This window comes from Equus asinus, chromosome 3, assembly GCF_041296235.1.
Source record: "Equus asinus isolate D_3611 breed Donkey chromosome 3, EquAss-T2T_v2, whole genome shotgun sequence".
Lineage (NCBI taxonomy): Eukaryota > Metazoa > Chordata > Mammalia > Perissodactyla > Equidae > Equus > Equus asinus.
In genome coordinates this window covers 118331259-118348599 of record NC_091792.1, presented here as the reverse complement: position 1 = coordinate 118348599, position 17341 = coordinate 118331259, and the positions used below count along the sequence as shown (strand labels likewise).

Here is a 17341-nt window from a genome sequence, read left to right as displayed (position 1 = left end):
TTTTTTGAGGAAGATTAGCCCTGAGCTAACTACTGCCAGTCCTCCTCTTTTTTGCTGAGGAAGCCTGGCCCTGAGCTAACATCCGTGCCCATCTTCCTCTACTTTATATGTGGGACGCCTACCACAGCATGGCGTGCCAAGTGGTGCCATGTCTGCACCCAGGATTTGAACCGGCGAACCCCGGACCACCAAGAAGTGGAACATGCAAACTTAACCGCTGCACCACCGGGCCGGCCCTGATATCTTTTTTTTTTTTTTGAACAGAACAAGCCTTTTGACTTTTTTTATTACTTAAAAAAGCTTCATTTATTTTTATTTAGCTTTCTGACTCTGCTTGTGCCTTCAACACTTTCACAATGATTTTCCGCTCCTCAGTGAGGAAATTGATCCTGTCATGGACACGTTTAGCACACAGGAAACCTCCATAGGCCCTGCTGACAGGCTTTTTCATTTTCGACAACCTCATAAGAACTTCAGGTTTCACAGCATGAACTCCTCAAAGTTGTCCTGGGCTCACACCACACATGGATTTTGGTGATTTCCCAACCATCTTGGAATAAAGGTAAACAGTTCTATCACCAGGGGTTCGGGACAGCCTAATTTTGTTAGAGGCTGTGTTGGTGGATAGCCTGTGATGGTATGTCAAACTCTGAACCATTCTGAATGCCTCTAGACGCCGGCCTGAGAAGAGCCTTAGATATCTTTTTGTTTTTTTTGAAGATTGGCACCTGAGCTGACATCTGTTGCCAATCTTTCTTCTTCTTCTTCTCCTTCTCCTCCTCCCCCTCCCCCTGCCCCTCCCCCTCCCCTCCCCCTCCTCCTCCTCCTCCTCCTCCCCCTCCTCCTCCTCCTTCTCCTTCTCCCCAAAGCCCTCAGGTACATAGTTGTATATTTTAGTTGTAGGTCCTTCTAGTTCTGCTATGTGGGATGTCACCTCAGTATGGCCTGATGAGTGGTACCATGTCCGCGCCCAGGATCTGAACTGGCAAAACCCTGGGCCACTGAAGCGGAGCGTGCGAACTTAACCACTCGGCCAAGGGGCCGGCCCCCTTAGATATCGTTTTATACCAATATACACTTTTATTTTGTCCTTTTTAGAGACTACATGTCTATGACTATCTTAAAAACCAATTCTCCAATAACGAACTATTAAAAAACTTGTTTCAAGTCAGCCCTGGTGGTCTAGTGGTTAAGATTCGGTGATTTCTCCGCCACAGCCCAGGTTCATTTCTCAGTCATGGAACCACACCACCCATCTGTCAGTTGTCATACTGTGGTGGTGGCTCACACAGAGAACTAAACTAACAATCAGGATACACAACCATGCACTGAAGCTTTAACAACAAAAAAAACCCGTTTCCAGTTTTTTTCAGTTACAAATGGTGCCACAGTGAACATCCTTATAGATATATCTTTGCAAATTTTTGTAATTATTTCTGTAGAGTAAATTCTTAGAAGTGGGAATTGTTGGACCAAGGCTATGCCCAAATGAAATCTTTAGAGTCATAGCCAAATTACCCTTCCAAGAGGTTATACCAGTTCACAGTGCAACTTACAGTGTATGAGATGGCTTAGCATTTTCTTTCTGAGGATTATTATTTACTTTATATTTTTTCTCTATTGGAATTGAAAAAGCAATGTAACACCAGCAAATAAATATTTTTATATTCTTTTTTTCTTCTAAGATTGGCACCTGAGCTAACATCTGTTGACAATCTTTTCTTTTTCATTCTTTCTCCCCAAAGCCCCCTAGTACACAGTTGTATGTTCCAGTTGTAGGTCCTTCTGGTTGTGCTATGTGGGATGTCACCTCAGCATGGCTTGATGAGCAGTGCTAGGTCCGTGCCTAGGATCTGAACCAGCAAAACCCTGGGCGGCCGAAGCTGAGTGCATGAACTTAATCACTTGGTCACAGGGCCAGCCTCTAAATATTTTTAGAAGGAAACAAAAAGCTCTCACTGTGGCCTCAGATCTATTTCCTGCTCTTCTGTGCTCCTCTGCCTCTGAAGGGGCTGGCCTTTGCCAGCTTTTGTTTCCTAGGCTTCCTGTAAGCTGGCGTCAGATTGGGTTTGGTTAATGGGAAGCACTGGTGAGAGATCGGAGTGGTGAAGAAGGGAGAAGTTCCCTCTCTCTGTCCTGGGTAGCGTCTTAGTAAGGACAATTATCTCTTCCTTTGCTCCAGACCCTCCACGGCTCCACCTCCTGTTAAACAGGCTACAGCGGTTCCAGCTCCTGTTCACATCCCTAGCTCTTTGATTGCCCTTTCTTGGCTTCTCAGCTCTTCCATCACCTCTGTAAACCATCCTTTGCCTCAAATTCCCTTTGTTTTAAATACTTAGAAACAGATTCGGTTTCCTGTTAGGACCCTGACTGGTAACACTCATCACCTTGCCATCCTAGCATTATTTTCTTAGCAGATTTTCTTCCACATGCTCACATGTTTTTACATTGTCACAGCCATGTAAGTTAACACTTTTCTGTTATCTTTATTTAACATTGTATCATAAACATATAATATAAAGATGTCTTTGAATACTTTTAATAATTATTACATTCAATGGTGCAGAGTATCTTTTCTTGTAGATGTACCATGAATCATCAATCTTATCACTTAATGTGTGGTTTTTTTTTTTTTTTGAGGAAAATTAGCCCTGAGCTAATATCTGCTGCCAATCCTCCTCTTTTTGCTGAGGAAGACTGGCCCTGAGCTAACATCTGTGTCCATCTTCCTCTACTTTATATGTGGGACACCTACCACATCATGGCTTGCTGAGTGGTGCCATGTCCGCACCCGGGATCTGAACCGGGAAACCCCAGGCCACCAAAGCGGAACCTGCAAACTTAACCACTGTGCCACTGGGCCAGCCCCTTAATGTGTGTTTTTAAATTGTTTGCTGTGAGAACTGAAACTAATTTTCTTGTCTCTGGGCTACACAATTCTGGGATCAGGCAAAAATAACTTTGCTATTTACTCTATGAAATTCTTGCTCCTGGAAGATACCACTACGAATCAACTAAAATAGCTTACTTATCAAAGTTAACAACTCCATCATTAATACTTGTTTCAAGACCCTCATCTTGCTTTGTTCACCAATCCTAAACTATCGTGTTAAAGATTCTACCCTTGCGCTGGCCCGGTGGCACAGCAGTTAAGTGCACACATTCTGCTTTGGTGGCCCAGGGTTCACCAGTTTGGATCCCAGGTGTGGACGTGGCACCGCTTGGCAAGCCATGCTGTGGTAGGTGTCCCACATAGAAAGTAGAGGAAGATGGGCACAGATGTTAGCTCAGGGCCAGTCTTCCTCAGGAAAAAGAGGAGGATTGGCAGCAGATGTTAGCTCAGGGCTAATCTTCCTCAAAATAAATAAATAAATAAATAAATAAATAAATAAAGACTCTACCCATTCTCAATGAGTTCCCTGTCTCGCCAGACCTGCTTAAAGTCATCCAACCTGGCCTCAAACCCTATAAATGTCCTCCTCTGGATCCAGCCCTGATGGCCTAGCAGTTAAAGTCTCGTGTGCTCTACTTGGTGGCCTGGGTTCAGTTCCCAGGCACAGAACCACATTCCTCGTCTATCAGTAGCCATGTTGTGGTGGTGGCTCACACAGAAGAACCAGAAGAATGCACAACTATACACAACCATGTACTGGGGCTTTGAGGGCAAAAAAGGCAGAACAAAGGGGGAAGATTTGCAACAGATGTTAGCTTAGGGTGAATCTTCCCCTAGGGAAAAAAAATTCTCCTCTGACTACTAAGATCTGTCAAGGTGCTATTCCCTCTTTCTGCAGTATCCTAGTAAACTTAGCTTTGTTTGATCATCATGTTTTTCTGGTGATTTTTTTGGAGTTTAGTGATTGACAGCAATAATCTACATCACAGGATTGTCATGAGCAGTGGAGGAAATCAAGTACCTGAAAGCATCTCTAAACAGTAACGTACTTTCCAGTGCATGGCAGACAACCTCTGTGATGGCTCCCCATGATCACTTCCCTTCTCCTCCCTTTTCTCAAACCATCAAGGCCTCACGTGACCTGAGAAATTCAGAAGAGAAAGGCAAGGAACTGACATTTACTGGGTACTCAGTCTGTGCCAGGCACTCTGCTAGGTGTTCTCCATCTGTGATCTCATTTAGTCTTCACATTAGCTTTGGCAGGATGGCATTATTACTCTGATTCTCCAGCCTAAGAGAGCGAGGCTGAGAGAGGTGATGAGATTTGCCTGAGGCCTGACTCGAAGTGGCAAAGCCAGGAATCCACCCAGATCTGTCTGACTCACCTTGTACTTTCTCTCCTGTTATCACTTTACTTCCCAGGCTTACATGGTTTTCATTGCAGTTAAAGAAGGTGAGGCTGAGGTTTCAGGGCAGCTCCTTACATAGAACCACACACAGGAACACAACATTCTAGAGCAGCACGGATCAAATAGAAATACAATGCAAGCCACATACGTAATTTTCAGTTTTCTAGCAGCCACAGCTGAAAATAGTAAAAAGAAACAAGTAAAATCAATTCTTTAAACATTTCATTTTAAAATAATTACAGGGGCCGGCCCCCTTGGCCGAGTGGTTAAGTTTGCGTGCTCCGCTTCAGCGGCCCAGGGTTTCACTGGTTCAGATCCTTGGCGTGGACCTAGCACTGCTCATCAAGCCATGCTGAGGCGGCGTCCCACATGTCACAACTAGAGGGACCCACTACTAAAAATATACAACTAGGTACCAGGGGGCTTTGGGGAGACAAAGGAAATATAAACTCTTTAAAATAATTATAAATTCTCAAGAAGCTGCAAAAATAGGACAGAGGTATCCTGTGCCCTCCTTCTTCTACTTTCCTCCAATGATAACATCTTATGTAATTATGGTATAATCTCAAAACAAGGAAATCGACCTTGGCACAATACACTTACTCGGATTTCACCAGACTTACATGTGTATAGAATTGTTCCATCATTGCAAAGATCTTTGTGGTACCCCTTCATAACCACATGCCACCACCCCCCACCCCGGTCTTAATACTTGGCCGTATCTAGTCCATTCTCCATGTCTATAACATCCTCAGTTTGATAGTGTTACCTAGATGGAAGCACGCAGCGTACTAGTTTCCTTGGGCTGCAATAACAAATTACCACAAACTGGCCGGCTTAAAACAACAGAAACTTATTCTCTCACGGTTCTGCAGGCTGGAAGTCGAAAGGTAAGGTAATAGGGGGCCGGCCCCGTGGCCAAGTGGTTAAATTCGCACGCTCTGTTTCAGCGGCCCAGGGTTTCGCCAGTTTGAATCCTGGGTGCAGACATGGCACTGCTCATCAAGCCACGCTGAGGCGGCATCCCACATTGCCACAACTAGAAGGACCCACAACTAAAAATACACAGCTACATACCAGGGGGCTTTTGGAGGAAAAATAAAATCTTTAAAAAAATAAAGTTAAGGTAACAGCAGGTCGATGTTCCCTCTGAATGGCCTCGATGGGAAAATCCATTCTGTGTCTCTTCTAGTTTCTTTCTTTCTTTTTTTTCTTTGAGGAAGACTTGCCCTGAGCTAACATCCGTGCCCAGATTCCTCTACTTTCTATGTGGGACACCTGCCACAGTGTGGCTTGCCAAGCGGTGCCGTGTCTGCACCCGGGATCCGAACGGGCAAACCCCGGGCTGCCGAAGCAGAATGTGTGCACTTAACCCACTGCACCACTGGGCTGGCCTCTCTTCTAGTTTCTGATGGTTGCCAGCTTCTTTGGCTTGTGGCCACATCACTCCAATCTCTGCCTCACAGTGTTCGCATTGCCTTCTCTGTCTGTTTTCTCCTCTGTGTGTCTCGTATAACAACATTTGTCCTTGGATTTAGAACATGCCCAGACAAGCCAGGATGATCTCATTTCAAGATCCTTAAATTCAATTACATCTGGGGCTGGCCCTGTGGCCAAGTGGTTAAGTTCACATGCTCTGCTTCTGTGGCCCAGGGTTTCGCCGGTTTGGATCCTGGGCGCGGACATGGCACGGCTTATCAGGCCATGCTGAGGCGGCATCCCACATAGCATAACCACAGGGACTCACAACTGGAATATACAACTATGTACTGCGGGGCTTTGGGGAGAAGAAGAAGAAGAAAAAAATTTAATTACATCTGCAAAGGCCTTGAGACAGGACTATGCCTGGCATGTGTGGCTGAAGCCCAGTGAGTGAGGGCAAGGAAAAGAAGAGATATTGTAGGAGATGTTAGGGGAGAATAGTAGGAGAGATGCAAAAATTAGAATACCAACTTGATAAATGTCTTAATTGTGGCTTGACATCAAAGTACGGAGGGTGTACATTATTAACTATCAAGTCGCTTTGTGAGCATGGACTTAATGTCAGGAGAGAGAAATAATCTTGCAATCTATTCTAGACCATGGAAAGTCTGAGTGAACTGTCCTTATCCTAAACCTAGATTATGCATTCCTGTCTGCCAGATTCAGTGTCTGAATCCTCTCTGGACAGTGTTAGGTAAACAGAGCCAATTTTTTCCCCTTCATTTTCCTTGTTTCCAGATTACACGCAGACTAGCTTCTTATAGAACCACATTCTTTCTTCTGCACACAATATGTAAATTTAGGCTTCCGTTTCATCCTATATACTTGATTAGGGTAAGGTTTGATGGTGTGACAGTCACAATTACGATTGGATTGTAGTGCTCCGGCTTTGTTTTTCTGAGAGATTTCATCACTGTTTATTTAAGACCTTGTTGGAGCAAGCCAAGCCCATATTTAAAAAGATGTCTGCCCCAGACTGATGCTGGGCACTTCATCTTCTGTCCTCTTTTGCTCCAACTCCAGCTGGTTTGCCATTCTGGTTTACCTGACTTTCCTGCATCCCCTCTCCTGCCTCTTCATCTTTCAGCAGAGGACTAGTCTCCCCTCCTCTTGGAATGACACATTAGGAATGACCTTATGGTAACTGATCTCTGGACTTTGGACACTTCTCTTGTAAACTGTGCCCATGGGCTGCTTAGTTTCCTGAAATACAGACTCCACCTTTTCCTTGAAGCTTTGCTTAGCTGGAGGCCATTTCTCCTCCAAACTCTAAAAGCTCTTACTGTTTGTGCTTTTACTAAAGCAGGGTGTATTTTATTTCCCCAACTAGATTGTACACTGGTGAAGGTCAAAACCCATTTTATACTTCTTTACCTGCCTTTCACTCCCACACCACCCTTGTGCCTTAAACAGAGAAGGTGCTTAATAAATACCTGTTGAATAAAACAGCTTTAAGGAAAGGAAGTGATTTTTTAGTGTAAACTGGTAGAGACTCTATCAGGAGGAAAATCATCATTCTTAGATAAAAGATTTTGTGAAAGGATTTTGAACACTTACCAAAATAGAAAACTAGTTTCTACTGTTTACAGTTGTATTTTTTCTTTTTTTTCTTCTTTTTTTTTTTTCTGAGAAGATTAGTCCTGAGCTAACATCTGCTGCCAATCCTCCTCTTTTTGCTGAGGAAGACTGGCCCTGAGCTCAGGTCTGTACCCATCTTCCTCTACTTTATACATAGGACACCTACCACAGCATGGCTTGCCAAGCAGTCCCACGTCCGCATCTGGGATCCAAACTGGTGAACCCTGGTCCGCCAAAGCAGAACATGTGCACTTAACTGCTGTGCCACCGGGCTGGCCCCACAGTTGTGTTTCTTAAGAGTCAGGTTTAGGGGCCAGCCCGGTGGCGCAGCGGTTGAGTTCGCATGTTCTGCTTCTTGGCGGCCCGGGGTTCGCTGTTTCAGATCCCAGGTGACGACGTGGCACTGCTTGGCACGCCAGGCTGTGGTAGGCGTTCCACATATAAAGTAGAGGAAGATGGGCACAGATGTTAGCTCAGGGCCATGCTTCCTCAGCAAAAAAAAAGAGAGGAGGACTGGCAGTAGTTAGCTCAGGGCTAATCTTCCTCAAAAAAAAAAAAAAATCAGGTTATTGAGGTATAATTTGCATTCATCAAGATTTGCTGTTTTAAACTGTTCACGTCTTTGGATTTTGAGAAATTTATAGAGTTGTACAGCCATCACCATAGCCAAGATATAGATGATTTACATCATTCCCAAAATTTTCTTGTGCCGTTTTGCAGTCAATTCCTGTCCCTCACCACCAGCCCCCAGTAACCACCTGTTTGCTGTGTGTCTCTATGGCTTCCCTTTCCCAGAATGTTATATAATTGGAATCATAAGGTAAGTGGCCTTTTGTATCTGGCTTCTTGAACTCAGCATAATGCTTTTAAGATTCATCTATCTAGTTGCATGTATCAGTAGCTAGTTCCTTCTTATTGCTATCAAAGGGGTCCAGAATACCTACCTACTCACTGTGGCAAGAATTATTTTTAGCAGAAGGCATTTGAGTTCCTGAAATCTCTTATCTTCCTAAAAGCAGAGCCTCCCATAAGAACTAAAAAGAACTCAGTTGTCATAAATCCCCTCCTCCAGGATCCTCCAGGGAAGATTGACTCTTATCATGGGAAATGAGAAGTCTCCAGGCCACATAGAAACAGACATTGTCATAAAACTATCATATCTCCCATCTATTCTCCTGAGGCCCATTTTTCTTTCCAAAAGTCATTTGTTTGCCCATAAGTGTCTTTCTCCCCCACGCCATCCCCTGTAAAGATGATATATAAGCCCCAAATTCTAACTTCCCCTATGAGTCACCTTTTTCTGTGTACCCTCTACATACCTTCACAAAAATATGGTAGTTAAATGTTATCTTTTGCTAGTCTGTCTTTGTCAGTTGAATTTGAAGGACTTAAACTAAGAGGGTACAAGAGAGTTTTAACTCTCTGACACTATTATTGCATTGTATGGCGCAGTGGTTAAGTTCGAACATTCTGCTTTGGCAGCCCCGGGTTTCCCGGTTCGGATCCCGGGTGCGGACATGGCACCACTTGGCAAGCCATGCTGTGGTAGGCGTCCCACATACAAAGTAGAGGAAGATGGGCACGAATGTTAGCTCAGGGCCAGTCTTCCTCAGTAAAAAAGAGAAGGACTGGCAGTAGTTAGCTCAGGGCTAATCTTCCTCAAAAAAAAAAAATTTGTTTATCCATTCATCAGTTGGACTTTTGGATTGTTGCCAGTTTTTGGACACTCTGCTACGGGGTGTACATGGCATATAATTTCAACTCTTTTCAGTTAACACCTACGAATGGGATACCTAGATTACTTGTTAAACATCTCTATAAGAAACTACAAAACTGTTTTCCAAAATGATTGCCCCAGTTTGCATCTCCATCAGCAATATATGAGAGTTCCAGTTGTTCAGCATCCTTGTCAGAACTTTATATTGTCAGTTGTTTTACTTTTAGCCATTCTAGTAGGTTAGGTGATCATTTGAAGACAAATAAGGAAAATGTACAGGTTGACTTATCTAAGAAATGTTTATTGATAAAACGAGGGCTGGCCCAGTGGTGAACCGGTATGTTCGCACGTTCTGCTTCAGCGGCCCAGGGTTCGCTGGTTCAGATCCCAGGCACGGACATGACACAACTTGGCAAGCCATGCTGTGGCAGGCGTTCCATGTATAAATTAGAGGAAGATGGGCATGAATGTTAGTTCAGAGCCAGACTTCCTCAGCAAAAAAGAAAAAAAAAAAAAGATAAAACCAGTGCCTGGTTTTAGCTTTGGTTGGGTTGATACATTTTGTCAGATGTTTGATTTTCTTGACTGTGTCAGGAATACGATCGTGTTGGGAACATACAACACTGTTCCTTAACTCCAGGTCCTCAGAGTCAGGTGAGAAAGACATAGAGAAGAAAGTATGTACGAGAGTATACTTCTCACGGCACTTCTGGAAGCATAGTCTGGAAGCATTTTATCTCTCCCTGGGAGGAAAGGAAAGGCTGCCAGAAGTTGTCTTTTACTTCGGGTCCCCTTTCCCCTAAATTGATGGTGAACTTTGTAGGTTAAATGTCAATGCTGGGTCTTGAGTTTGTATCTTTTTTCTGAGAAAGATTCACCCTGAGTGAACATTTACTGCTAATCTTCCTCTTTTCGTAGGTGAGCTGCCACCACAGCATGGCCACTCACAGATGAGCGGTGTAGGTCCGCACCTGGGAACTGAACCTGGGCCGCCAAAATGGAGCGCACCAAACTTAACCACTAGGCCACGGAGGCTGGCCCAGGATCTGGAGTATTTTAAATGCAGTGGAAGACAATGAGGGCTTCCCCAGCCAGAAGGTAATTAATCTTAATTTGAAAATAAGCCTAAGAGTTAAGGAATTGTGATCCTTGGAGAGTTCTTACCTCAAATACGCACCGTCTGTAGAGCTATGGACAAAGCATCCCCATCAGGCCCAGGGGAGTAAAAGATGTTTTTGGGAAGGGGACTACTGGCGCTAGAGAAGAACAGAAGGAAGACTGGAGAGTTTGAGAGAAGTGGAGAGCACAAAACTGGCTGGAAATCTGAGCTCCAGGATCCCAGTTCCAGCTGTACCCTAACTAGCTGTACAAACTTTGACAAGCCAAATGCCTGCAGGCCTGTCTGTCTCCTTTCATCTATAAAACAAGAGCTTGGACCCATAAGATCTCTTTCAGTTGTGACATTCTGTGGTCTGCACACGACATGGATGGAGAATTCTGGGAAGAAAGACAATGGCAAAGGCCAGAGCAAAAAGAGAGAGAATGCAGGAGTGGGGCAAGGCAGATGATGGGCTGTGCACGGAGAGGGGTGTGGCTTGTATTTAAATATAGTCAAATGGAGGGATGCCTAAGGCCCAAACAGACTGTTCAGGGCCACCAAGGAAAACCCAAGTGGAGACTGGTGTGTGAAATGAGGGATGTGCTAGGAATGCAATACACGGAGGAATGAGGCAGGGAGATTTTCAACAAGAATGCAGAGCACAGGGACCAGGTATGCAGGAGCATTTATTTATTTATTTAACAAATAGTTATTGAAAAGGGGATATTTTAGGGGACATTCAAGGAGGCAGGCTAGCATTTAACACGAGGGAAGTGTGTGATGGGGACTGAACTGGGGGTACTGATGTGGGTAAGGGGGGGTCCCCAATTTGAGAGATTGTAATACCAATCTAGGATCCTGTAACCGTCCATTTAACAAATACTTGTTGAGGAACTAACATATGTTATAGGCACTGGAGATAAAGGCCAATTGCTCTGCCCTTCTGGAGCTTAAATTCTAGGAAGGGAAGATAAACAATGAATCAGGTAAATAAATAAACTATATAGCACGTTAGTGATAAATGCTAATAAGAAAAACAAAGCTGGGAAGGACAATAGGATTGGGTGTAAAGGGGAGGGGGCTGTAATTCTAAATAGTGTGGCCCTTGGGAAGATGACATCTGAATGAAGGAGGGGAGAGAATGAGCATGAACAGAGGGGTACTGGATAGTCTTTCAGAAGAGGAACAGCAAGCAGCGTTGGGGACCTGAATTGGGAGAGTAGCCAGGGTTCAAGGAGGTCGGTAGGGATGAAGGAAGAGGAATAAGGGGAGAGTGGTTCACATGTGGTCTGGGTTCAGGAGAAGGCAGGAAAGAGCCCAGCTCATTCTGGAGTTCCCTGGCTCGCTTCCCTCCCTTCTCTCAGCATTTAGGGAACACCTCTGTGCCTCAAGCCGCACATCCTCCGGTGGATAAGACACTGCATTCCAGTTATCAGAACCAGAACCAAAGGTCAGGGGCCAACAGGTAGCAAGGGTAGATGATGCTGCGTTCAATAGAACTATAACAGGCGTTCCATCCCTCTGTCTTCAGACACCATCAGTTTTGAAGCCAGTGTGGCACAAGGTCTACTGGTGGGTCTCCACAGAGGGCAAAAGGGATCTAGAGAGAAAAAACCAGGGAGGGCAAGTTTATTGAACTGAAGAATATATAATTGCACTAGGAAATACCTGCACATGATTCAAATTTTCAGACAGAATAAAAAACACCCTACGTTTCTAAAATGCTGAGAGTTTTATTTTATTTATTTACTTATTTTAATTTTTCCTTTTTCTCCCAAAGCACCCCAGTACATAGCTGTGTATTTTTAGTTGTGGGTCCTTCCAGTTGTGGCATGTGGGATGCCGCCTCAGCATGGCCTGATGAGCGGTGCCATGTCCGTGTCCAGGATTTGAACCGGTGAAACCCTGGGCAGCTGAAGCAGAGCATGCGAACTTAACCACTCGGCCACGGGGCTGGCCCCAAAACTGCTGAGAATTTTAGACATCACTAGTCCAACGTCTTCATTTTACAGATAAACTCAAGAGAAGTGATTTTTCAAGTGATAGAGGGAAGAAGAAACAGTTCTTTAGCCTACCTGGCCAGTGCACTTTCTATTCTATCACAACTTTTTTTAACCTCACCAAAAGTTTCAGAATAAGGTTATAGAGAAAGCAAAGCAACTTTTTTCCCCCAAGGAAGATTAGCCCTGAGCTAACATCTGCTGCCAATCCTTCTCTCTCTCTCTTTTTTTTAAATGCCTTGTTTCTTTATTTTAATGAGATCTTAACATGTTGAGGTAAATGCATAGAGCATAAATGTAATGTTTAAAATTGAAACCTAGAAGATATAATAAGTCAGACCATTTTCTGGGAACTAAGTTTGCTAAAATTGAATGTACACTTGGTTTTCAAACTTATTTGTTGTCCTATTATTCTAAAGCTTTGAATTGTGCTGTCATAGTCATCAGTGGTGTAGAGGGAAAAGAGGCATGTTTCTGGATACAGCAATGAAATGTAGGCTATAGGTTTTATATAAAAACCTTTAAGATATATCTGAGTAGAAATCACAATTATGTTACTAAGTTTTTGCACTTTACTGCTGACAGTAAACTTCAATAAAAAGTGACCGTTATAATAATGGGGATCTGCATGGATGTCTAGGACTAAATCTCCCAAGAAATCAGGGAAGAGATAAAATAGAACTCAACTGTTTATTTTTCTAATTGTTTCTTCCTTTCTTGCTTTCTATCTATCTTCCAATATGTTTGGTCCACAATCCTGTGTCCAAGACTTTTTTATCCTTCTCTTTTTGCTGAGGAAGATTGGCCCTGAGCTAATATCTGTGCCCATGTTCCTCTATTTTATATGTGGGATGCCTGCCACAGCTTGATAAGTGATGCTTAGGTCTGCGCTGGCATCCAGGCTGGCAAACCCTGAAGCAGAGCCTGTGAATGAACTTAACCACTACGCCACTGGGCAGGCCCTGCACAGCAATATTTTAATTTGTGCTTTAAGTTCGTTTTTTTTTTTGAGGAAGATTAGCCCTGAGCTAACATCTGTTGCCAATCCTCCTTTTTTTTGTTGTTGTTGTTGAGGAAGACTGGCCCTGAGCTAACATCTGTGCCCATCTTCCTCTACTTTATATGTGGGACGCCTGCCACAGCATGGCTTGATAAGTCGTGCGCAGGTCCTCACCCAGGATCCGAACCGGCAAACCCTGGGCTGCTGAAGTGGAACCTGTGAACTTAACCACCATGCCACTGGGCTGGCCCCTAAGTTCATTGTTAACTAAATGAGAAATAGAAATTGTGCGGACTCAGAGATCAAAAATTTCAGAGCCAGAGTTCAGTCAATGCAGGATTAGTTACAGTGGGAGAAGATTCCTGGAGGTGTAACTAGTGACAGGTACCACCGGAAATGCAGAGAATGGGAGAAAGGCCCTGAATGTTAGTGCCTGACAGACCAAAGTCATCTCTTTGTCTGGTGACAGCAAGAATGGAACCAAAATCTTTCAAAATCAGGATGAAGATGCTGCACCTTAATTTTTTTTTTTTGCTTTTTCTCCCCAAATCTCCCCAGTACATAGTTGTATTTTTTAGTTGTGGGTCCTTTCAGTTGTGGCGTGTGGGAGGCCGCCTCAGCATGGCCTGACAAGCTGCGACATATCTGAGCCCTGGATCCGATCTGGTGAAACCCTGGGCTCCTGAAGCAGAGTGTGCAAACTTCACTCGGCCATGGGGCTGGCCCCGTACCCTAATTTTTTTTTTTTAAGATTTTATTTTTTTTCGTTTTTCTCCCCAAAGCCTCCCAGTACAAAAGCCCCCCAGTACATAGTTGTATATTCTTCATGTGGCTCCTTCTAATTGTGGCATGTGGGACCCTGCCTCAGTGTGTCCTGATGAGCAGTGCCATGTCTGCGCCAGGATTCGAACCAACGAAACACTGGGCCGCCTGCAGTGGAGCGCGCCAACTTAACTGCTCGGCCACGGGGCCAGCCCCTCCTGTACCCTAATTTTTAATTAACACAAAACTTGAGTAAGATGTAACATTTAAAGCAGATTATTGAACTTCAATGTAACATTAATGTGGGTTCAGTCAAATGAAGCTCTTTTTTTCTGAGAAAAAAAATGAAACATGTTAGGAATAAAAAGCATATGGAAGCTCAAAAACAATATTTTACCAAACTTTTGAAATAAATCTCTAGAGAAAAATACTATTAAGAACATATGTTAATTAAAATAAAAACATTGATGAATTAAATATGTAGGAAAGAATCCATATTCTCAAAATAAGAAAACCAGAACTCATTCACATTTCAAAGTCTTTATCTTGCAGGAGATTTTAAATTTTGGATGAGAAAAGTAAAGTAAAATACAGCTTCTTGAAAAACAACTAAGAATTCAAGTTCATAGCACCAGCTTCCCTCAAGGAAATTTTCTATTGATTTGTAACTTGGCCTTGAATTTGACCTGTGGCCTTCATGTCATGATAATTTGGGTCACTCTGAATATGCCATCCCTCAAACAAGAGCCTCTGCTAATTTTAAATGAATGCAGCTGCCCATTTGCCATTATTCTATTTGCATCACAATATGTGGGAATAAATTTGCAATTAATAAAACATTTCCAGTAAGCAGTCAGACTGAGGAAATGAAGGACATTTGTCTAGTAAGTTTAAAGCGAGATGTTTCAGTTTTCCTTTTTGGACCTGAAAAAGGGAAAGAAAACAGTTTATGTCTTTGATAGCTTTGATAGAGGCCAGAATTGTTCCCTGGACTACAACATCTGAAAAAACCATAACCTCAAATCAGATTTTAGCTGAAAAAAAAAAGAAAGAAATTTTTAAAAAGAGTATAAACAACAACAAACAAACACATAGACATAGAGATCAGATTGGTGGTTACCAGAGGGGAAGAGAAGAGAAGGGAGGGTTAAAGGGGTGATAGGGGTACATGTGTGTGGTGATGGATGGTAGTTAGTGTTTGGGTGGTGAACATGACGCAGTCTACACAGAAATCGAAATATAATGATGTACACCTGAAATTTATATAATGTTATAAACCAGTGTTACCACAATAAAAAAAGAAATAAAACTTAAAAAAACAAAAAGAGAGGGGCCAACCCAACGGCACGTCAGTTAAGTGTGCATGTTCCGCTTTGGCAGCCTGGGGTCCGCCAATTTGGAGCCCAGGCACCAACATGGCATTGCTCAGCAAGCGATGCTGTGGCAGGTGTCCTACATATAAAGCAGAGGAAGATGGGCACGGATGTTAGCTCAGGGCAAGTCTTCCTCAGCAAAAAGAGGAGGATTGGTGGCAGCAGTTAGCTCAGGGCTAACCTTCCTCAAAAAAAAAAAAAAAAAAAAAGAATAAATGTAGAAAAGTTTGTACCAGGCCTAAAAAAGTTCTTTCTTTCTTTACTTTCTTTCTCCTTTCCTCCTTCCTTTCCCTCCTTTCTCACTCTCCTTTCTTTCTTTTGTCCTTCTTTTCTACATTTCTTTCTTTTTTCTCTCTTTCATTCAATGAAAATGAATATTTTTGAAGTTTGATTCATGGAGAGGGCTTGCATTTGATAGTAAGTAATCAAAACCTTTGGTGGTTAAGCACTTTAGGGCCTTCAGTCCATCTTGCATGTGATGCTGCATTAATTAATAATATATTGTCCAGAGGCCAGCCGGTGGTGGAGTGGTTAAGTACCCGTGCTCTGCTTCAGCGGCCCAGGTGTTCGCTGGTTTGGATCCTGGGCATGTACATGGCACCGCTCATCAGGTCGTGCTGAGGCAGCGTCCCACATGCCACAACTAGAAGGGCCCACAACTAAAAATACACAACTATGTACCAGGGGGCTTTGGGGAGAAAAAGGAAAAATCTTAAAAAATATATATATTGTCCAGATATAGGGAAACAAGGGTCCTACTGAGGAGTAGACCAAGGAAGTAAGGAGTCTGGAAGCTCTGTCATAAGAGTAACAAGTGAAGGAACTTGAAAGAAAAGGAGCTGGGGCAGCTGGAGGAGGAGCTAGGGAAGTCTCAATAGATGGGTTTTTGAGCTTACTGTTTTCACTGTGCAGAATGTTCCTTCCTCTATTTTCCACCTGTTGAAATTCTCCTAATACTCCAAGGCCAGAGTAGATAATCACCTACTGTGAGAAGGTCTTCCTCTCACTGTGAGAAGGTCCTCTTAGGAACCTTCTCGCTACTCCAAACCTCAATCGCACTGGCTGCTACCTCTACCACACCAGGATAGTCCCACTTAGCTAGATCAGGTTAGGCGCGGCCATGAACGCCACGCCAAGGGGCTTAAGGGAGCCTGGGAGCCATTGCATTTCTGAGGACAGAATGATTTAAGGTGATTTAAGATATTGAAGGCAGACTAAGGAGGCATTTCAGGTTCACAGAAGGGAAAAAGAGCATGAAATTACTTTCTCTTTTTTTAGTATATTACTATGTGCTAGGTATTATGCATGGTTACCCCGCTTCATAAACCTGGAAGCCAGGTTACTCTCCCACACGTCACTAGGCAGCCTCACCACCCTCTTTACCCTCCGTAATCTGAGGGTAATTGCTCCACTGAAATCGTGTTTGGAAGGCTCAGCTATGACCTGCTACCTGCCACGTCTAGGGACTTGTCCTCCTTCTCACTGTTTTGAGTCCATGATCTTCCCGAAACATTTTCTTCTTACAACTCACGAACTGATTGCATTTTCCTCCCTGAATGTTTAAAATTTTCAATGAATGTCTACCGTAGAAGCTTAAAACGAAGCTTAATTAGTTAAAGGTGGCTATGGGTGGAGACCTGAAGAAATTCTGAAGGGTATTTTCGGGCTTTTTAGACTTCAAAGGCTGTGAGAGTTCTAAAGAGAACGGTCAAAGCCTGCAGATTTCTCTTTTAACAGCTCTATTCTCATGCATGCGCGCCAGGGCTGGGGGGTAACTTTTCTGTTGTTTGTTTATAAAAGAAATCCAGAAAGGGAGCGGGGCTCGCCCCTCTTCTGACCCAAGGGCAAGAGCGAGGGGCCAGGCGGATTAGGCGCGGCTCCCCCTCGGCTCGCCCCCAGCCCAGCCCAGCCCAGCCCGGGCCCGGAGCAACCCCCTTCGCCGAGGGGCGGGGCGCGCCAGGCGGCCACGCGCGCGGGCGGGCGAGTGGGCGTGTCCCGCGGGCGCGCGCGGGCGGCGGAGGGGGCGTG

At 43.9% G+C, this 17341-nt stretch overlaps 1 pseudogene; it reads right to left on the bottom strand.

Moving 5' to 3' along the window:
* Nucleotides 1-316: 316 nt before the first annotated feature.
* Nucleotides 317-658, bottom strand: LOC123284136 (large ribosomal subunit protein eL34-like; annotated as a pseudogene).
* Nucleotides 659-17341: the final 16683 nt, after the last annotated feature.